Source organism: Lissotriton helveticus, chromosome 4_1 (assembly GCF_964261635.1).
Source record: "Lissotriton helveticus chromosome 4_1, aLisHel1.1, whole genome shotgun sequence".
Taxonomy (NCBI): Eukaryota; Metazoa; Chordata; class Amphibia; order Caudata; family Salamandridae; genus Lissotriton; species Lissotriton helveticus.
This window is the reverse complement of record NC_136063.1, coordinates 799,131,495-799,154,290: the sequence shown is the minus strand read 5'-3', so window position 1 is coordinate 799,154,290 and position 22,796 is coordinate 799,131,495. Positions and strand designations below refer to the sequence as shown.

Here is a 22,796-nt window from a genome sequence, read left to right as displayed (position 1 = left end):
GAGGATGCCCACGAAAGCATTATAAAATCTGGAAACGCTGGGCTGAGTTTAGGGGCCTGTGGCTTGAACCTCCGGTGGAACTGGAAGACCTCCCGGAGGTGTGATGAGGGGGCCATGATGGCGGGTATGCATGGGCAGTCATCTGGGTGTGCTGTGTGTAGGAGATTTGCGACAGAACTAGTGCGACTCGGGGGGTGGTAGGGAGGGGGGGCTTGTCTAGTGTTGCTTTGTTTATAAAAAGAAAAGTCGATTGCATTTCAGTAGATGTCATATTTCTAACCTACAGATGTCTCTGGTGTGCAGAGCCCTGCGAAATGTGTGCAGTCTGTCAAAGTCGGTTTTAAAAAAGAAAAACTTTAAAATTTCAACCACGACTTTACCATAGAGTTGTACGAGCTCGCTGCTGTGCTCTCACACTGCACGCATCCCCCGTGGGTATCCTGTGTCACTACCTTGGGTGGTTCCTTGGGGTCCAAGCGATTCTACATGCTCTAGTCACTGTGTCTAGTCAAGTCGTGGTTGTTATACCACTTTCTTAGTATATGGTTTGGTCTCTGCCTGGAGCCCACTGTGTATTGAGCTACTTACTGTTGTTCTAGTGATTTAATAATGTGTGATTTGTTCTCTAATCTCATAAAGAGGTTAGTAGAGTGTTTAGTAATAAATACATATATTTTATATATTCCTTGTGTGGTTCTCCTTTCATTTAGTCATTCAGAAGGTTATAGACTGGTGAAACCAGCTGCTTTACATTCCTTCGAGACTTAGCCTGAAGGCTGCACTCCACAGCTACCACTAGGATAACTTTCTTTAAAGGTTGTCTTTGACTTAATCATCAATAAGGGTCGTATAGACTGGTGCAAGGTGCCCACTTTAATTGGTGGACAGCATATACCAGGCCAGCTTCTCACACACAGTACTCATGGAACGCCAGCAATAGCGTCCGCTTCAGGTATTAGCAGCGCGCCATGGGTGCTTTCACTCTGGCTGCCTCCCCCTTCCCTTCGCCCCCGGCAATCGCAGACACCGGAAATCACTGCTCGTGTTGATATTATGAAAGCTGGCGTCATGCTGCAGCATAAAGTTTATACTTCAGCACAGCGCATGCTTTCATATTATCAACACGGGAGCCACGCTTTAATAAAGTGTGGCACGCTTGTTTTTTAAACTGTCGTTCTAACAGCTCGGTGTAAACAAACTACTCCTTTTCGCTCTGTTTCTGCCCTTTAACCGCATGCGTGCGGCGGCTTTTCCCGCGGTATGCGGCATTTTAAAAATTACCGCGTTACATGACGAGCTCAGCTCGTCATCAGCACACGGCAGGTAACGCTGATGACGAGCTGAGCTCGTCATCAGCATGCAAGGGGTTAAAGACATGTTCTCTGTTCATGAGGTTTCTGCGAGCCCAGTAAATAGTAGCAAATATTAATCTATTTCAGAAAGATTGGTTGCGTGTAAATTTAATTAAACTCACAGATGCGGACCGCATAGAGTTACACTGTCAGGACATTACCAATTTATGCTTAAAATAAACCCTAATTCTTCATTTTAATCAAGTCCAGACATTCTTTCAGATACCAAGATTTATTTGAAGGAGGATCAAGAGTTTATTCTCTTTTCAGAGGCATCTGCAAGTCTGAAATTCTGTTTAAGTCTTCTGTACTGAGGCTTTATGGAAGCATTTCTGGCGGGATCAGTCTTCATTTTTGTCATGTCTGAGTGCTGAGACATGTACCTGTGTATGTACTCTTTGCTAAGGAGGGAGATTTATTCTAGCATATTTGTTTAAAGAAAAAATGTGTTTACATTTCTTCCTACCAAAATTAATTTTTACCTCATTTGGAAATTTCGCTAGATTTCACTCTTTGATGACCTTCTGTTGTTGGCATGTATGTGGTGGGAGCGCACTGTGTTGCCTTCTGTATATGGGGTAGGTTCGCTATCACGCTAAAGCAGAGCTTCGGATTTATTTCTATTTTGGTTGGTGGCGTGGACTCGGGAACGATGCGACGTTCCATACAATTTTCCTAGGCATCTTTCCAAAACCTCTCATGCTTTGCAAGTGCCACCAAGAGTTTGAGCTATTGGCATTAAAAGTCACAATGCCTTTTATATATGTGTTGCTTTAAAAAACACAAATAAATGGCATTGTCATTTACAATGCCAATACCTTAAACGCTCATAAATGCGAGACCTATTGCATCGAAAATGCTTGTTGCATGCATGTTTGGGATTATTAGAAGAGACAGAGGTGACAGGCATACCTGTGGCAGATAGAACACACTATTTCCCGGTATACAAAGGATATGCTTTTGTTTCCATGAAATGAGAGGATCATTTTAGGACCCATGGTTAAACATGTAGAGTAAAGCCCGGAAAAGCTGGTAAATTCCTCCCTCTTCAGAGTGAGCTAAGCCCCAACAACTATTGGTATAACACATTGTTGGGACACACACACACACCAATACCTTGAAGAGAAAGTCTCATGCTGAGGAGGACTTGAGACATAGTAATCTTTGCATGGCACTGCAATCCCATTGGGTTAAGCTGCATCAAAAAACTGGAACTACTATTAAAGAATAAGATATGGGGGAACAGTAGAAGAAGGTGAGCACTTCACAAACTACAGTTACCAGTAACAGATGACGAGCTGGCCTCACCAAATTTTGGACTATGACATCGCAGCACCCTTACAATGGGTAACGAGGTATTTGGACAGGTTAACCTACAAGGCATAAGCGGGTCAAGAATAGCTGAGGAACAGAACCTATTCATAGCAAGATTATTGGAAAGTGGGAAAGCTGAGAAAAACCTGCCATAAATGGTTAGAACAGCACTCAAAAGCTGTGAAAAATGCAGGACTAAATTGTATAAGCACCTTTTTTACATACCGGCCCTTTCTCCAACAGGCCTGTCATAAACAGAAAGAATTTGGGAACTAAGAAAACAAGTTACTTACCTGTAACTTTGGTTCTCCAGTATTGGTAACTTTCATAGATTCCCATAGCTTGTATCATTCCCCGTCGTCGGAACATAGCAGTAGGTACAAAAGAGAAAGAAAAGGCCTAGGCCTCATCTCATTTTGTGGCATATCCACCTCTTTTTGTAAAAGAGAGCAAAATAAGCCAACAACCAATCAGATTAGCCTCACCCCATAGAGCCTTCCTGAGAGAGACTGCGCCTCAGATTTCGTCGTCGTTGCGTAACAGTATAACAAAACATGCTGAAGGCGGAGCTTTCCCAGGGAAGGAGGGTGGCCGCATGGGAATCTATGAAAGTTACCAATACTGGAGAACCAAAGTTACAGGTAAGTAACTTGTTTTCTTACTCCAGTATTGGAACTTTCATAGATTCCCATAGCTTGTATCCGAGTAGCTAGCAGTCAGAAGCACATTTTGCTCTCTCATTGTTGTCTCCCTCTCCTCTCTTTTTTTTTTATAAGAATGCATCAAGCAAAAGAACATTAAAAACAGTGCAATACCATTAAGAATAAATAGCAAATGCACATATAAACCTAAAAACAAAATGTGCCAATAACAAGAAAGAAAGAAAGATAGAAAGGAGGGAAGAAAAAGAAAGCTCACCACTCAATGGAAGAGGTTCCTTAGGACTGCCTGGCCTACAGCCGTGTATTCCTGTATCGAGGCCTCCAGGCAGTAATGTCTTGTGAAGGTGTGCGTGCTGCTCCAAGTTGCAGCCTTGCAGATATCCTTGAGCTGGACTCCGCAAAGAGGGCAGCAGAAGAAGCCATGGACCTTGTAGAATGTGCTCGGACTCTACCCTCCAGGGGTTTGCCCGCTGCTGAATGACAAAAACGTATAGCACTGGCCACCCACCGCGCAATCCCCTGCTTTGACAGGGGCAAGCTCAGGCAGGGAGCGCTAAACGAAACAAACAGTTCAGAAGATTTTCGGAATTCTTTAGTACGGTCCAGATAGAACTTCAAACATCTCTGCACATCCAGAGGGGGAGTGCTCTTTCCGCTGGCGTAGAGGGCTCAGGGAAGAAAGCCTTAAGAATCACTGGAAATCAATGAAAGTCCGAAGGCACCTTAGGTATGAACCTTGAATTAGTTCTTAGAATCACAGTATTTTTCTTGAATTGAAGGAAGGGTTCCTGGATCGTCAGAGCCTGTAACTCATCCATTCTTCTTGCAGAAGTGAGAGCTAGGAGAAGCACCACCTACCAAGAGAGGAATTTCAGATCTGCTTGATGAATCGGCTCAAAGGGGTGCTTCATCAGCTGGGTGAGTACTAAATTCACATAGGAGGCGGAGGCTTCACTGGAGGAAAGACTAAAGAGGCCCTTGAGAAACTGCTTGACAATCCTGACTGACCAGAGAGAAGGTCCAGAAGCAGTGAGTCTATAGCGAGAAACTGCCGCCAAATTAACCTTTATGGATGAATGAGCCAACCCCGCTTTAGCCAAAGACAGGAAATATGGAAGAACTTGTGATGTTGAGATGAAAAAAAGGGTTGAAACCCCATGCTGACACCAGATACAGAATCGCTTCAATTTTAAACGGTATGTCTTGTTAGTAGAAGGAGCTCTGGCCGGAGAGAGAACCTCCTTAATCTCCTCCGAGATCTAGACCAAGATACTCTCGCTGCTAAGGAGCCATGCTGACCGGTGCAAGGAGTGAGGGTCCAGATGCCAGACCTGGCCCTGGGACTGTCCGTAGCGGCAATGGAGGGTCCAGGGAGAGGAGGTGAAGTTCCATGAGCCAGAACTGCCTCTGCCAAGCTGGAGCTATTAGGACCATCCTGCATGACTCGGTTTTGATCTTCCCGAGTATTCTGGGTATCAACGGAATGAGGGGAAAAGCATATACAAATGCGCCTGACCAGGCTATCGAAAGCACATTCCCCAGCGATCCGTGATGGCATAAAACCGGCAATTTTCGTTCTCCGGGGTGGCAAAGAGGTCTATTGAGGGTCTGCCCCACCGGTGAAAATGTTCCTCCCAGACAGTCTGGTTCAGTTCCCATTCGTGGCTGACTGACGTCAGCCTGCTGAGCATGTCCGTCTTTTCGTTTAATACTCCTGGAAGATGTTCCGCCTTCAGTGATATCCTGTGAAAGATAGCCCACTCCCAAATCTTCTGGGCTTCCTGTGACAACGGACGAGATCTGGTACCCCCTTCCTTGTTTATAAAGTGCATGGCCGTGGTGTTGTCCGTGCGGACAAGAACCGCCGATCCCTGCAGCCGTGGAAGAAAGGCACCTAGTGCCAGACGAATCGCCCTGAGTTCCAGGAGATTGATATGGAGAAGGCGGTGCTGTGGCAACCAATGTCCGCTTACATGCAAGTCCTGTAGCACAGCACCCCAGCCTTCCAGCGAGGCACCTGTAGTCACTACTTGAGGAGCTGGATTGATTAGGAAGGATAGACTTTAGGATATATTTTCTTCCTTCGTCCACCACAAAGCGGCCTTTTTCATAGCCATAGTGATCACCACCTTGTCGTCAAAGGATCCGTCTACTTGTCGCCATTGCAGGTCGAGCTGCTCCTGAAGTAGACGCATCCACAACCTGCAGTGAGGTATTAAAGGAATGTAAGAGGAACTGTTCCTAGCAGGGATTGTAAAGGCGAACTGAAAGATACTTTCTTACTCGCAACAGCTGAGCCATGGACATCAGTTTCTCTTGCCTTTCGAGGGATGGAGAAGCCTTGTTGAGAGACGTGTCCAGGATGGCCCCTAGGAATCGCGCTTCCGTGTTAGGTCACAGAGATGACTTCTCCCTGTTGAGAGTCAGGCCCAGATTGCTGAACAGACGAGTGCATGCATTAACTGTTTCTTCCGCTGCACGTCTGGTCGCGGCTTTCAGCAACCAATCGTCCAGGTAGGGGAAGATCTGAAAATGCTGCTTCCTGAGGAAGGCTGCCACCGGCACCAGCACCTTGGTAAAGATCCACGGAGCAGACCAAACTCCAAAAGGTAGAACCTTGAACTGGAAGTGGCTCATGGCTACTGTAAACCGTAGGCTGGATTAATGGGTATGTGAACATATGCATCCTCGAGATCGAGAGTGGCCATAATGTCCCCAGGGTTGAGGAGACGTAAAATGTCCTGGAGAGACACCATCCGAAAGGATTGTCTAATGAGATAGGTGTTCAGCTCCCCAATATCAAAATGGGGTGCCACTTCTCCAGCGTCTTCTTGATCAGAAAAAGTCTGGAGTAGAAACCCTCTCCCTTCTGAGAAAAGGGGACCGGCTCTACAGCTCCCTTGAGGAGCATCTGATGAACTTCGAGCCGCAGATGTTTCAAAGGCATGGCGGCAGGGGGCTTGGAAGGTGGAAGATGAACAAACTCCAGCGTATGGCCACATTGAATGATGTTGAGTACCCAACTGTCTGATGTTATCCTTTGCCAGTTGTGGCGGTATTGAGATATCCTGCCCACCACAGAAGTTGTCGGGGAGGGGGGTACAGCAGGAAGAGCCAGTACGCTGCTATTGTCGCTTAGTGGTGTCACGCCCCTGGCGATTCGGTTTCCCTCTAAAGTTAGACCTAGAAAAAGAAGAGGTCTGGCCTGGTCTTTGATGTAAGATGGACGATAAGACTGAGGTTTTGAACTATAAGAAGGATATCATTGTTGCTGGTATGAACTCCTGTAGGTTGTAGTGCTTCTTCCTCTGGCTCCACGGAAAGGAACCTTTCGATATTGTAGGGTTCCCAAAGATCTTGCTGTCTCAGCATCCTTTTTGTTGTCTTGGAGGTCATCATCAATATGTTTACAAAATAATGCTTCCCCATCCAACAGAAGGTCCAGGATTTTGTTTTGGACCTCCGTTCGGTACCATGTCACCCTTAGCCAGCCTTGGCGACGAAGAACAGCTGCGCCTGCTAGCGAGCAGAAAGCTGTTGTGGCAATGTTCATTGCACAGTCGATAATCTCAGTTGATGTAACCTCTCCCTCCTGCAAGATTTTCTTTGCTTCCACCTTGAACTCCTGAGGCAGCTGGTCTAGATATGGTGAGAGGTCACACCACATCTGACGATCATACCTGCCAAGTATCGCCAACGCATTCGCCGCTCTAATCAAAAGACTTGCCATTGAGGAAATTATTTTCCCAGCATTATCCAGGCGTCTGCCTTCCTTATCAGGAGGAGTAGTAAGGGGCGCAGAAGGGTTGCGTGATTTTCTTTGAGCCGCCTGGGATATCACTGTATCCGGATTCGGTTAACCGGTCACAGACCTCGTATTTTTTCTCCAGACGCGGCAAGACTGGAATAACAGTAGCCGGATTCTTCATTGCCTTTATACCTTCAACCCAGATGTGGCTGACAATAGGAATGGAACGGACGTCTTCCTATAAGGTTCTTTAAAATCATAAAGAAAACACAAAGATTAAACTGAAGGCATGGGAAGTTTAAATCTGCGTGAGGCTCTCTCCATCAATTTGTGAAACCCCCCCAATGTCTGCCGGGGGAGAATCAGCTGTATCCGCTATTGGAGAAGCTGGGTCCGGTATCACATAATCACCCCACTCCGCACACTGGTCCGGCCTGCTGATATCGCCGTCATCCTAGTCCGAGGAATCAACCTGCACCTCTGGAGGTATAAAACTGGACTGATGACTTGCAGCTGTGATACCATCTGGGACGGTGGCCTTGGCAAAGCCACAGAAGAAGCTGGCGGAGCAGACACAGCCTGCACCAAAGGAAGTGGAGAAGGAGGAGGCTGGGAGAATCTCCTCCTACAATCCAGCAACATGCCTTTAATAACCGCCAAGAGGGAAGAAGGAACAGAAATCATCTCCTGGCTAGTGTCCTCCTGACGGTGAAAAGAGTGATGATATGAGTACGCATGAAGGTATTCAACTTCAGAATCAGTGTCCTGGCACTTGACTAGAAGCTGTGAAGGGCTATTGGCATAGACAAAAGGATCCTCCTCTCCCTCAGAATCTTCTTCCTCATCCAGCAAGAGCGCGAGAGGCAGAGAGGTAACCCTCCTTGGAGAAGTCATGTCCGGTGTGATTCTCGTCAAAGAAATGGTGATTTTCTCCGTTGACGAAGATGTCGTCGATGGTACCGTCGACGGTGGAGAAGAAAAAGAAACCATAGTCAATGGAAGACCCACTGAAGAAGAGCAGATCGTCGACGATGAGATGGGCATCATCGACACTTGTCGACGAGACCGTCAACACTCCCGCAGTCATCGTAGTCACCGTTGTCGTTGTTGATGCCCTCAACGCCACAGTCGTTGCAGCTACAGTCGTCAACACCAGCGTCAACGGATGGATACTCGAAGGCACTGTTGATGAGCTCGTCGACGGTGGTACCGTTTTAACCTGCACCTTTGCAGCCTTCACTGACGGAGTCTTACGCAGCGACGTCAACGATTGACTATCCTGGTCAGACTTCTCAGATGTCAGAGAAGGCGGCTTTTTAAAAGGTATAGCAGACTTCGCCACTGCTGCTGCTGAAGGCAGTCTTTCCCTCTCCTCCTTTGCACCATGGTGATAAGATATGCTAGGACTCCGGCTCTCAGACTCACGGGGGGTCTTTTATGAGGCCTTTGCGTGACGGTCTGTAGATGGTGAAGGGGAAGCCCTACCGCTCTTCACTGACCTTCTGGACGAAGTGGCTGATGACGATCCTTGGCTGTCACTTCACAGTGTTTCCTTTCTCGACTTCAGCTCGTGGAGCCAGGGGGAGAAGGCGACCCTCATGGTCCCGGAGTCTCTTTGTTGAAAAGATGCTGCAGATTTTGCAGTCTGCTGCCTTGTGGTCCGGATACACGCAGTAGATGCAGTCTTGATGCCTGTCCTCCACATACAACCTTTTCTTGCCACAGGTGGAACAAGCCTTAAAAAGGGATTTTTTCTCTTTGTCAGATATTCCAAGAAGAAATATCAAACAATCCTTAAGAAAAAACTACTGAAAAAACAGTACAACAGAGTTGAAGTGAGCAGAGCTCAAAGGAGAATCCCTTTGCACAACGAGCGGTAGAAAATCTGAGGCTCTCTCAGGAAGGTTCTATGAGGTGAGGCTAATCTGATTGGTTGTTGGATTATTTTGGTTTCTTTTACAAAAAGAGGTGGATATGCTACAAAATGAGGTGAGGCTAGGGGCCTTTTCTTTCTCTTTTGTACCTACTGCTATGTTATTTTTTTATTTACCAAGACTCCCATTCCGACGACGGGGAATGATACAATCTATGAATGTTCCAATAAAGAGAGTAAAAGATGAAGACCTAGAATGTGGATTAGATAATCACAGTGGGAGACTGCTTTGAGACATGCGAGCTGAAAACACTGGAGACTCCCAAAGATTTATATGGACTCCCCATCACTTAGTTTTGACTTGCGCAGAAATCACCAGCACCATATATGAGAAATGGTGGGACACAAACTAAAGAGCTTCAGACACACGTAGTCATACATCTTCTCTTTACAACAAGCAATACCTGTAGACTGATAGCAGGGAAATATAGAGCTCTTGATGACCAAATGTAGTCTGCAGGAATTGGAACTGGGAGGATACCGTGCAGAGAGAATTAAATACCGAATGGAAGGGTGTTCCCGAATACATCTACAAGGTAACCCAAAATGTGAAATTCAAGTATACCCAGTTTAATTACCTCCATAAAACCTAAATGACCCTCAAAAGGATCTATGGAATATAAGACTCTTACACATTAACTTGTCACTGATGCACATGACCTAGTAGCCCATGTTACAGGTGGAGAGGATCGAGAGATTAGGGGGGCTCAATATTGCCAGAGAATTTGCATCTTAATATACCACCCTAGACTATGCAGCTGGATCACCAGAGCGGCTGTCCTAACGGAATTTGTGAATGACCTACTGCACAGGGCATTTGCAGGTGGTGAGAGAATTGTTGGCAGGAGACTTAATGAGGCTTTAAACCACCTGAACGCTGGAAGATCCAAGGCCAACATATTCCTGGCGGAATTCTTTAATTTGTCAATACCAAGAATTGCCAGCCCACTGTTGGGGATAAGGATGGAGGATGGAGGGTCGCGCTAACACATCTATGCAATAGTGTTTTGTAAATGTGTGTGGTGTAGACCATGTAGCTGCCTTACATAGGTCAGCTAGAGGAATGCCACAGAAGCCCCTATTTTGTGAATGGAATGCACTTGAGGGGGTATGGCTAAAGTCCTTTTTTTGCTTTAGCGTAGCATGTTTGAATGCATTTAACAATCCACCTTGCAATACCAGATTTAGAAATGGGGTTGCCTTTGTGAGATGGACCAAATGCAACAAACAGTTTTAATTCGCAAACGTCTTTTGTCCTATCTATGTAGTACAATAAAGCTCTTTTTACGTCAAGAGTGTTTAAGAGCAGGTTCTGCTACCGAATCAGGTTGAGGCAAACAACACAGGTAACTCATCCGATTGGTTTATATGAAAAGCAGAAAATACTTTGGGGAGGAATTTAGGGTTAGTGCGGAGAACTACCCTTTCTTTGTGCAACTGAAAGAAGGTGTCTTCTAATGTTATTGCCTGTAGCTCACCAACTCTCCTTAATGAGGTGATTGCGATGAGGAAAGCAACTTTCCATGAGATAAACTGCAACGAGCAATTGTTGAATGGTTCAAAAGGTGGACCCATGAGCCTTGTAAGAACAATGTTGAGATTCCATACTGGGGCAGGAGGAATCCTCGGTGAAATTACCCTTTTCAAGCCTTTCATGAAGGCTCTGATCACTGGAACTCTGAATAGTGATAAACATTGCCAGTTTTCCAAATACACAGCAACTGCTGCGAGGTGCAAACAAATAGAAGTATAAGCTAGTCCAGTTTGCTGTAAGTGTAACAGGTAACAAATAATGTTTTGTATAGAAGCATCTAGCTGGTTTATTTTGCTGCTATTGCAGTAGACAACAAATCTTTTCCACTTTGCAGCGTAGCAAGCTCTGGTGGTAGTCTTTCTCACTTCCTTAAAAGAATTCACACAGCGTGGTGGTAGATTTAAATAACCAAACTCAATGACTCCAGGAGCCAGATTGCTAAATTCAGTTCTTTGGGATTTGGAAATCTAATTCCTCCATTGTTCTGTATGAGGAGGCTGGAGGGGAGGTGCAGCTTTTGAAGTGGAACCAGAGACAGCTCTAACAGGGTGGTGTACCATGATTGACGGGCCCATGTGGGAGCTATTAGAATTAGTCTGAGCTTCTGAACCAAATACGAAATGAGAGGGAGAGAGGTGGAAAAGAGTAGGAAATGTCCCTGACCAGTTCATCCATCGGGCATTGCCCTTTGAGAGCGTGTGCAGGAACCTGGAGCCGAAGTTTGGGCATTTTGCGTTTTCGGCTATGGCAAACAAGTCTTTTTGTGGGAAACCCCATTGTTGAAAGTATGGAAGGAGAACTTGGGGATGAATTTCCCACTCGTGAATTTGGTGTCTGCCTGCTGAAGAGGTCTGCAATCTGATTGTTTAGCCCTGGAAGGTGTTCTGCCAGAAGATAAATCCTGTGATGGATTGCCCAATTCCAAATGGCTTGAGAGAGGCATGGACAGTTGGCGACTGCATCCCCTCCCCCCCCCAGTTTTTGTACTTTTTGTGCATAGTACATGAAAAGCTTTGAGCGCTATAAAGACTGCTAGAAGCTCTAGATAGTTGATGTGGAGGCTTTTGTGCTTGTTGCGCCACAGGCCTTGTATCGTGTAATCTTGGAGATGGGTACCCCAACCTGCCAGAGATGCGTCTGCAGAGGGCACGATCTGTGGAATAGGAACGATGAAAGGCTGTACGTTTGATACATTTTGTGGGTTCCACCACTGCAGTGAGCAATGGGTACGGCTGTCTACCAACACTTGATCGGTTAATTGACCCTGTGACTGATTCCACTGGCTTGCCAAGCACTCATGCAGAGGACACATACAAAGTCTTGCATGGGGTACAATTGCGAAGCCATAATTCCCAGCAGTTGCATGAACAATCTGGCTGGTAAGGCTTGGTTGGATTGAAACTGTAGTATTATAGACTGAATGTTGTGAATTCTGTTTACATTGGGAGAGGCTAGAGCTTTGACTGTGTCTAGATTGGCTCCTAGGTAAGATTGCATCTGTAAAAGATGCAGGTGAGATTATTGTGCATGGACTGTAAAGCCCAGTTAATGAAGTAGGTCTATTGTCATTTGAGTATGTCGCAGACAGTTTTGGTAAGTGCTCGCTTTGATGAGCTAGTCGTTTAGGTAAAAGATGTGACCATGTTGCCTCCTGAGATGTGCCGCGACTACTGCCAGACATTTTGTAAATACACTGGGTGCTGTAGTCACTCCAAAGGGAAGTACTTTGAATTGATAATGCTTGCCTGTTATTACAAATCTGAGGTATTTGCGATGAGCTGGGTGAATTGAAACGTGAAAATGTGTCTTTTAAGTCTAGAGTAGGCATAAAATCTGCCTTTTGTAAAAGTGCAACTGTGTGTTGAAGAGTCACCATGCGAAAGTGTTTGGACAGTATATATCTGTTTAACTCTGAGATCCAGAATAGGTCTTGAGGAAACTGTCCTTTTTGGGAATCAGAAAATACAGAGAGTAAACCCATGAACCTTGGAATTGTACTGGAACAGGTTCTATAGCTCCTTTTAGTAAGAGATGGCATTTCCTGTTTGACCAATTGCATATGTTGTGAGACAATTTGAGAGAGTGAGGTGGAATGTTTGGAGGATTGTTGGTAGGCTCAAGGCAATAACCATGTTGGATAATTCCAAACACCCATTTGTCAGTTGCTATAGATTGCCAAATGGGGAGAAATTGTTGAAGTCTTCCTCCGACAGGTGTGGTATGATCGGGGGAAGAATGGGTAAGTCTGTGCTTATTAGTGGGAGGGGAGTTACAGGGTGTGTTACCCTTACCTTTAGAGTTGTTGCCTCTATAACCTCCTCGAAAAAAGCCGCGAGGGAGAGGACTGATTATTACTTTTGTAGGTGGAGATATTTTGTCTGAGGGTGTGGTCTTGGACCCCGCTCGGTAAAAGGAACGATGAAAGGATCCTCTGTTCGAAGGGGACTGAAGTGCTCCCATGGATTTGGCCACTTCAGTGTCCTTTTTCATTTTTTCTAGTGCCTGATCGACCTCCGGGCTTCTTATCAAATGGCGTGTTTAGACTTAATTGTTGGACCTCTGGTTTAAACCCAGAGATCCTTAACAACGCATGTCCCCTAAGCAAAATGCTAGTGTTGATCTCTCTAGCAGAAGTATCAGCAGCATTAGGGGAGCACACCTTATGGAAGAATTGGAAATTAGTTTTCCCTCATTTACCAACTATTGTGCTCTTGTTTTATGCTCATCTGGGAGATATTGGAGCAATTGCTCCATTTGATCCCAGTGTGCCCTGTCATACCTGGCTAAAAGTCCCTGCGTACTTGCAATGCACCAGTGATTGGCAGCCTGAGCAGCTAAGTGCTTGTCAGAAGTGGTGGAGTAGCGTACCCTGATGTTTGGGAGTTAGCTCGCTTACGCGCATTAGACACTACTAGCGAATCTAATGGTAACTGGCCTTTGATAAATACTGGGTCTGTTGGGGAGGCTTTATACTTTTCAACTCTAGGAGTCAAGTCGCGTGCATGCACAGGGTCTTTAAAAATTGTGTCAGCATGTCCTATCATGCCCTTAAGCATAGGAAGTGTTTGTGATGACGTATGTGTGGATCCTAAAGTCAAGCAAAAAATCCTCTTCAAATTATTCTTTGTGCAATGACACCCCACGATATTGTGCAGCCCTGGCAATGAGTTCTTGATAGGAAACATTGTCATCTGGAGGAGATGGCTTGGCACGGTAAAGATCTGGGTAATTATCTGCTGGAGGACCAATTGTGTACTTGGTCCATGGATCCACTGGTAAATGTGTACCCCAACCATCAATATGGTCGTCATCATGGTGAGATTGTGGGGAATCCTGAGGCATGATTTGCAAAGTATTTGAGAGTGGAGATGGGGGTCGAGGAGGGGATGGTGGTGTTGGATGAAAAGGACTGGTAGCAACAGACTTATTTTTTAAAGGAATCTTATAATTAATTATTATAAAGAACATAGGTCCTAGTAGTAGGAGAAAAATGACATCACAGAGTGGTCTTATAGACTAGAGTCAGTTCTATAAGTTTGATCCATATACCCAGCCGGGCATAGGATATTTATTTACTCAATTAGTAGGATGATCAGAATATGTATACAGACAAGTGATAGGGCACAATCCTGTACCTATCATCCAAAAAAGAAGAAACCAGAGAAGGTAGGGAAGATAGAGAAAAGAATAACAGGCAAAAGCAAGGGAGCCAATTTTTGTAGCGTGCACGTAGTTGCAATCTGTTCGCAAGCTCACAATTACAGTTACTACAATTGAATGTACACAGTGGTTACGCATGTAGGACTGTATTTGAAGTCAACGTTTCGATCCCCTGGCTCCTAATAAACCTGGGATCATCATCAGGACTGATTGTATTAATTTGCCTGGTATAGTTCCAACCACGGGAGATGGGGGACTGCTGGCAGGGATAGCCAAACTGTCTGCTGATGTAACCACGGCGGAAATTCACCGCGGAGGGAGGTTGGTCGATGGGGAATTTCTGTGGGCTTGGTTTCCAAGTGCAGCCGCACCTGGGGAAGACCACTTCAGGCGATCCGGTTACAGTTAGAAGGGTCAGTCGTTGGGAGCCTATTAGAATAGAGGTCACGGTCACAGTAACGATCCGTGTTGGAGTGTCAAGCGGGTGCTTGTCCTGCAGTCGGGAGGGTCCTTAAGGTGCTAGAACACCGATGCAGGGGAAGGCGACGCGGTGGTCTCTCCTTCCGTGAACGGCGCTGAATAGCGAGATACTGGAAGGGGTGTGGACTTGTGATTGGGTTGATATAGAAAACGAAGTGCGGACTACCAGTGTTTGACTATGATGGTGGCCATTTTGCACTAAGCAAACGGCGCGGCCATCTTGGAGTGCTGAGAAGAGTAGTGCTCGCGAATCGTGAGAATAACCAAGTATCCCAATTTGTGCAGTGAATGTGTATCCACAAGGCTTATATTTACATACATATAATTTAAAACTTACGGCATTTCAGTTGACAACCAAAACAAACAATCACCATTCCGGTTCGGGCCAAAAGTACCAACCAGATGTCAAAATTCGTCGTTTCTTTTGCAAATTTCACATGTGTCCATAAAGTCAATTGCCAACAAAGCAGGGCTGTTGTATTAACCACAGAAAACAAGATCACAACTGATGCAGAGTTTAGTCATTTTGTTGCCTCCTTGGAGGCAAAGGATTCATTGTTGTAGTTGTTTCTAAAGTAGTGTTGTCCAATCTTCTGCTCTGTTCAGACCTTTGTGCATTGAGTCAAACAAGATAATACATTTAAGTTCTTCTCTGTTCAGCAAGGTGGACATATTACCGCCTCTTTGCGGCAATTTCAATGCTTTTAACACGGTCCATTTGATGTCATCCTCATTATGATTGGCAGCAGTAAAATGGTCAACCAACGGCGCGTTAGGCGTCCTGCATCTGATGCGGCTTCTGTGTTGGCTGATGCGGGTTTTAATTTTCTGCGTAGTTTGTCCAATGTAAACCTTATTGCACGGACAATGAATTAAATAAATAACATTGCACGTGTTGCAATTAGAGAAAGTATTACAGTTGAATGTGGTGTTATTAAATGTCACAGATTTTCCTTCTATTGTAATCTTGCATACAATACAGCCACCACATTTGAAATGTCCAACAATGGGGGACAGACCCCATACAGATTCAAGAGTATAATGAATGACTTCCTCAGGAAGCTTGTGTTTCTGAGGTAGTTTAGTATGAATACGGCCTGTTTCAGGGTTAATAAACAGTTTTCTTTGTTTGGGATCTTTTTGCGGTGGAACAACGTCTAGATCGAGATCCAAAGGGGTATCCTTTGTTTTCAGCGCCGGCGTTGTAGGTGCTGGCAAGGGCTGGCCTTTCGGTATGGAAGACTTCGGCGCCGAAGGTGGTTTCTTTTTCGGCGAGGGCTTCGACTGCGACCTGGATTTGTGTTTGGAGCCAGAAGGTTTTGGTTCCGAGGAGGAATTCTGCTGACACTGTACCGAGCCAGAAGGCTTTACTGGGTATTTTGGAGCAGAGCCTGGAGGGGCGCCAGAAACGTCGTCTCGGTGACGACCTTGGCCAGAAGGCAGAGGTGGTGCTGAAGCCTTATGCTTTTTGTGGGTGAGTTGGTGGGGCAAGAGGTCTTCCGTACTCACGTCACCTTGTCCCTGCGGTAGTTCTTAGGCGTTGAGGTCTATCTCGAGCGCAGAGTCAGGGTCTTGTATGAAGAAGGCTTTCCCCCTCCTCTGAGGCTGATGCACCAACATAGTCTTGACTGGATTCTTCACTGAAGATGTCAGACGTGTCTTTGATGCTTTGAAGCTGCATCTCCCAACGGTGAGCCTGACGATCGCAAAGAATTTTCTATGATCGAAACGATCTGCAAGCATCACAGTTTTCTTCTTTGTGCTCTGGAGAAAAGCACAAGTTACACACCTTGTGTGAGTCAGTGCATGGATATTTCACGTGGCACAGAGGCCAGAATTTGAACAGTGTCCGTTCCATCGACAGACAGCCGACTCAAAGCGGTTAGGCCCGCGGACTGTCCACAAAGCTTTCCGATTGAAAAGTAGATTCCAAAACAATACACGGAGAGGTGGGAAACGCGTACGAAAATAATTTAGTCAAGGGTAGAGAGGATTTTGGGTCAAGGTGAACCGAAGAACGGCTTATAACTGGAGCGCCACAATACACATCCGAACCAGATGGTGGAAAAACACAATCTAACAATGGAGTCGAGGACCATGCGCATTATCACTGAAAGGAGGAGTCATCATACCTCCTGACTAGGAAAGACTTCATCGAAGAAAAACAACTTGCAAACATCCGGACCCAACACTAGATGGCAGGAGTATACCAAGCTAGTGTATCTACAGCACACATGCCCCAAACACTCTATTCTCACGGGTTTTCTATGGAGCAATGGGATACCCTGGATTGCCCTAAACAAATATTTTAAATCTACCTGCGGAGTTGGCATAGCAGCGGCTGACTTGCATCATACTAGAGAACTTCCCACTCCCACATGATGCTTCTTAATGAGTGGTGGAATTATGTGAATGGCAACCTCAATGTTGCATCTGAAAAATGGGCAAAGGAGTTTTGCTGCCAGACACACAGGCTTGGCATAATGCGACCAAGGTATTGGGATGGAAGATAAACTCACCAAAGAAAAATTTTATGGGCTAGGTAATGGCTACAACAGGTGTCACAGCTGCAAGGATTTCAATTTGGAGACATGATTGGAATTTTAAATTGGGAATGTTCTGTCAGTAGTTCTTGGAGAAATTTGACATTCATCGTAGTCAATTTTTCAGGTATCGGCAGCTCCGATATGCTCTCACACCTTGCTTAGCAGGGCTCACAGGATTCCCAGACTTGAGTCCGTTGGAGGCAAAGGTCTCAATGGTAGAACTGCATGACCATAAGCGGTCACAAATACATCAGTCCCACCAGAATAATGACCCTGATTTTTAAGTGAGCCAACAAGAGATCTGGGTGAGGCACCCTTGACTGATAATGATTGGAGAGAGGCTTAGCCTCCCCACGAGTCATAGTTCACATACCATTTCGTATTCACTATGCTTACGTTTTTATACTGAGTATACTTTAATCCGGTTATATTCTGGAGGATGGAACTACTCGAGTCACCCCTCTGACCACTGTTCTGAGAGTGAAAGTGCCTTGATCCACATTGTTTCATGTTGTGCAGAGATTATCCCCTTTGGGTAAGGGGTATTCTACTCGCTGTGAAAGGTGTTGGGTTGGCAACTTTCACAAGGCTATAAAAAGGGCCCTATTGCCTATTAATGTACAACTGGACAGCAACAGGAATAAGATGTTGTCATGGCTGGCAGTATTGGTTCATAAGAAGGCTATTGCCCAAAGATGGAAGGATTTGGATCTTCCCTCCCCAGAGGGCTGGAAAAGGGGCTGGATCATTGCACAGGCCTTGCGAGGCTGGTATTTCAGACCAGGGGATGCCTCAAATAATATCAAAAGATCTAGGGGATACTCAGCCCGACTACAGAGGCATCCACTAGTGCCTTGCACTCAAAGTCCTTTCAATCTGGATGATGAATTTCTAACCTTTCATCCAGATACCAACTAGAGTGTGAAGTCGCTGTGAACAGGAGCTGAATATGTATTAGGGAATGGTGTGATCACTGTGAACCGACGAAATCAAGGATACATGATGTACTGTTTCTCCTTGTTTTGCTTTGATTTTTGTATTAAAAAACAATGAAATGTGTTTAAAAAACATGTCCCTGATGCACTCACCCTGATGCAGATTTCTTACAAATGGTATGGGGTTGCCCAGTGGCACAGCAGTTTTGGAAAGGGTCATCGCACATCTAGAATGCCCTTTGTACAGGGAGGGCATGTTAGCACCAAAGAGATATTTGCTGAGTCCGTTTCCTTAACCAAAGCTGAAAAAAGTAGGAAATAAGATCCTCGGTTTGGTCTTAGTGTTAGAAAAAAGAACTATAACAATACATTGGAAGGTGAAAGACACCCCCAGTACAATAAATGGAAAAAGGAGGCAGGGATATGAGCAAGAAGTGAAAGCAGGGTACTATGTCAAAGACCAATCACCCATCTGTGGGATGAGGTGTTAGCCATCATTTTATGACATGAGGGCCAAGGCGAGGAAGAATCCTCGATGAAAAAGAATACATACGGAAGAATGACCAGCAAAAGGGATTAATAGGCTACACAGAGAACTCTGGAATCAGATCAGGGAATGGCATCTAAGGATGTATAGGTGACTCACAACATCAAAATAATGGTTGCTAACAACACCTAAGAGTAAGCCAAAGTATTGCTTTAAACATTTATACCACTGCAAGTCCAAGCACAAAAGCATCTGACCATTTTAAGTTGTTTACATTTTTTTTATTTCTATCTGATTGATAAACGTTTTGTACAAATTAGACATGCATACTTAAGCATGCAATTCAGAGTTGTAAAATATGATAATGAAATGCAAATGTCTGACAATTTGTATTGTAAATCTTATGCAACAAAATATGTTTTAACCCCATGCGCGCAGCGTGTTTTCCCGCTGTGCGCTAAAGATTCGCAAATCCCGCGGTTCATGACGAGCTCAGCTCGTCATGAGCGTACGAGAGGTGTACCTCATGACGAGCTGAGCTGGTCATCAGCGTGGAAGGGGTTAAGAAAAAAAATGGCACAGCACCTATTTGTGCCATTTGACTAGCACACCTAAATAGTTTAGAAAGAAAAGCAAATCTGAAATTCAGTGGAAATAAAACCCCAAAATACAAATAAGGTGGAGTTATGGCTGCAAATAAAAAATAAAAATAAATGTTAAAAAAAATAATCGGAAAAAACAGGCATTCCCAGGTCATATGGTTAGCATTGCAATTCATAACTCCACAATAGACATACAAACAATAACATGCACAACAAATGCAATGCTCATAACTTCATCCTTGATGTGACAGATGCAATTACAAATGACACAAATAATCTTAAAGAAGGGACTAAATATATTACCCGAACCACTGTCAAAGAGATTATTATGAATCTATTGAATTTTTTATTGGTTTGGGTATGGATTGCTAATTAATTACGCTATGATTTTAGGTATTCTTCCTTATAGGGAGAAATATTTTTAAGACAAACATTGCATTTGGTATGAGAGTTTTGTGGAGCCATTAGTATTTTTTTGATTTTCATAGTCTGAGCAACCATTGACCCCACTCCTGGCAACTATCTCAAAGAAATGGCTGTGTACAATGGAGCTAGACGTTGCCTACTTCCATGCACGTTCTGCAGGATCATAGATTTACAAGTCATGGTGGGAAAATGTAGCCTACCTCTACGTATAACGAATACTAATTAGTCTCTTTACTTCTAATCTCATTTTATTTTTGTGTGTGGGCTTTTTCTGGTAGCATTTGGTGTGATTTCTGTCCCCTTGGGTTTTTAAACATGCACCCTGAAACATGTGAGCAACAAAACATGTGTTGGCTATGGAACTGTAACAACTAAAATTAAAGTAAGAAAAAAAGAAAGAGGGAAAGGACAATAAAGAAGAAATTATGTTTGATAACTCTGATTTGTGATCATGTGTTAATTGTAATTCTGCATGTGCTGGTGACTGTGTTCTTATTGTACTGCTGGCCTGGCCACATGATCGGGAGAAGGATAATTCTCTCTACCTCACAGCACTGCGTCTAAGATAAAATGTAGAATATACCAGTTTGTGAACTTCTCCAAGGAGCGCCATTACCCTATTAAATAATCACTTGTGTGTATTAAGTTCTTTGTTGATTGGCTTGATTCCACTTGGCCGACTTATTCTACTTCAGCATCAGAGCCTTCCGCCTGGGCTAGTTGTGTCCTGTACTTTATCCTTCTCCTTGCTCAATAGGCTTAGGTTCCTCAGTGACAAGCTCTCTTTCTTTTGTCTGCATGATGGTGTGGTGGTCCTGCCTCTGCTTCCCCCTTGCCCTAAACTCCCTAGCGCACAATTTGCAGCTTTTCATGTTGTGGTTTCTAGAGAAGCAGAGTTTACAGACTTCCGGTTTTCTTACTGGGCAAACTTGCAATGGCACTCGGGCAAACAATAATAGGGGTATTATCCATGTCTGTACATAATGCGCTCTCCCCTTCCGCGCATTTTCCGACCAGGTTTCTGATGTTCTGCGCCATACACCTTGGTTACTTTCCCTGTGTTTTCCGATTCTCTACTTTAACTATTCTTCCCTTTGTTTTTTCTCAACAATCGACTTCTCTTGAAAAACTGCTTTTGGAGTACGTGGAGCTTCAGATATTGCTTCCAGACCCAAAGGTGAAAGAAAAGAATCTAAAGATGGCGACCATGCACATGGGTTTTGGTGGTGTACGTCTAACACCACAAGGGGACACAGACATAGCACTAAATAGTGCCAGATGATGCCCATGCAAAAAAAAGAGGGAAATGAATACACTAAAAAGTATTACAGACCCAACTACTTGATGATGGTATAATGCACAGCATGTGAATCCAGAAAAGATTAACGCTGCAAAATCATCATTTACAAGATTTCTTATGGAGGTTCTTTTTTGTTTCCGAATGCCGTCAGTCCTTCCTGCACCAAGGATCCAGAGCCTGAATGTTGCTGCTTCTGTTTTCGACATGAATGCACTTACATTTTTTCACATGATTGATAAATTTGTAATGTCCCTGTCCTCCATGTTGCATGATAGGTTACTTTTCACGGTTACAGAGGACAGTTACAAAACACTCTAGCTAAGCTGGCAAGACTTCTGTAAATCAAAATGATTAGTCCTTCACCTGATGGCACAGTCAGTACTGATAGGGATTACTATTTTTCAGTTTTTTTTCCTGTGTTAATGTATTTTCCAACTACATACTGTTTCTTTCGGGTGCTGAAGTGTAATAACATCTACAACATCGAAATTCTGGGGAAGAAGCTAAAGCAGTTTTGTGAATGTTCCTTATGACATTTGGAAACTGCATTCTCAGTTTGGTCTTCTTGGTAAATGGGAGATGCCAACCTGTCAGGATAGCAAGCTGATGCCTGTCACACACCACAACATTATGTGATTTCCTACCAGTGTTTGTTTTTATGCACTTATTTTGAAGCATATTTTTCTTTACTGCGTCAGTGCGTACAAAAATGTTGGTAGCTCCGTACAGCTTTTCTTTGACACACCTTAATCTCAACGTGTATGAGGGCTGACTGAACACTAAGTTCTGCTAGATGAAACTTTCATTTAAAGTCCCTCCTGGTCCTTTAGCATTATTTAGACATTAATTGCTAGACAACCACATTCTTATTAGAGCATCCGTATGTCCCGGCGATTATTTATTTGGGCAACCAGGTTTTTCGTTGCCTTCTAGTCAATTGGTATTACTGCCTTCCTTATGGCAGATAACTTCACAATACTAAACATACCCTTATATTGACAGGCGTTTGTGGCCACTGATTGGTTTGTTCATTTCACAGTCACTTATCTATACAAGTGAGATTTTGGAGCCAATGCCTACAAAATCGTCATCATTTGTGCATATATTGTGAGGAGGTCAGTGCCAGTCTTGGAACTGCCTGTATATCTTCATACTTTAGGACTGTGGTAATGCACCAATTACGGATTGGCAATCCTCATTACACTAAGTCTAACTTGCACTCAAAATAGTCCTAGATTTCCTGCCTCACTACTGTGCGGTCTTTGAGAGTTGTGGAATTGCATGGACACAGTAAACAAGTATTTCTTGTTAAAATGCCATGAGTCCCTGTGTTAAGAGGTTAAATTAAAATCAATGAGATGGTGCAGTTGCCTGCTACCTGGACATAAAACCCCTCATATTTTAAGAACTGAAACGAGTAAGACGAAGAATCAGTACAATGAGAACTACACTTAATGAGAAATACTAACACAAGAATTTTAGTTTGTGACCCCTATACCGTGACTTAGAAGGTTCTATTGATCAACTTAATGAGCAAGTATTTTGCTACCTGCGGAGTCGATATTTATTATTGCATCTACTCATGGTACCTATAGCTATATACTTTAAAGAGCACAATTATAGCAGAACAAATAAAATTAGAGGTTTCAAAAATAAGCATTTTATTATTACTTTCAAAAGCACCCAATCACTTTAATCACAGCACTATGAGGGAAAGTTCTGAGCTCTAAACTGGTCCAATTAACTGGCAGATTTGAAGAACACAACTAGACGATATGAAGCTGCAAGGTCAAACTATACCATGCAGAGTCATATTG

The 22,796-nt window shown here is 44.2% G+C and overlaps 1 protein-coding gene across 2 annotated transcripts in view; it reads right to left on the bottom strand.

Moving 5' to 3' along the window:
• Nucleotides 1-22,796, bottom strand: part of USP14 (ubiquitin specific peptidase 14) — a 325,147-nt gene that overhangs the window by 250,006 nt on the left and 52,345 nt on the right. The gene's annotated exons all lie outside the window — the stretch shown is intronic.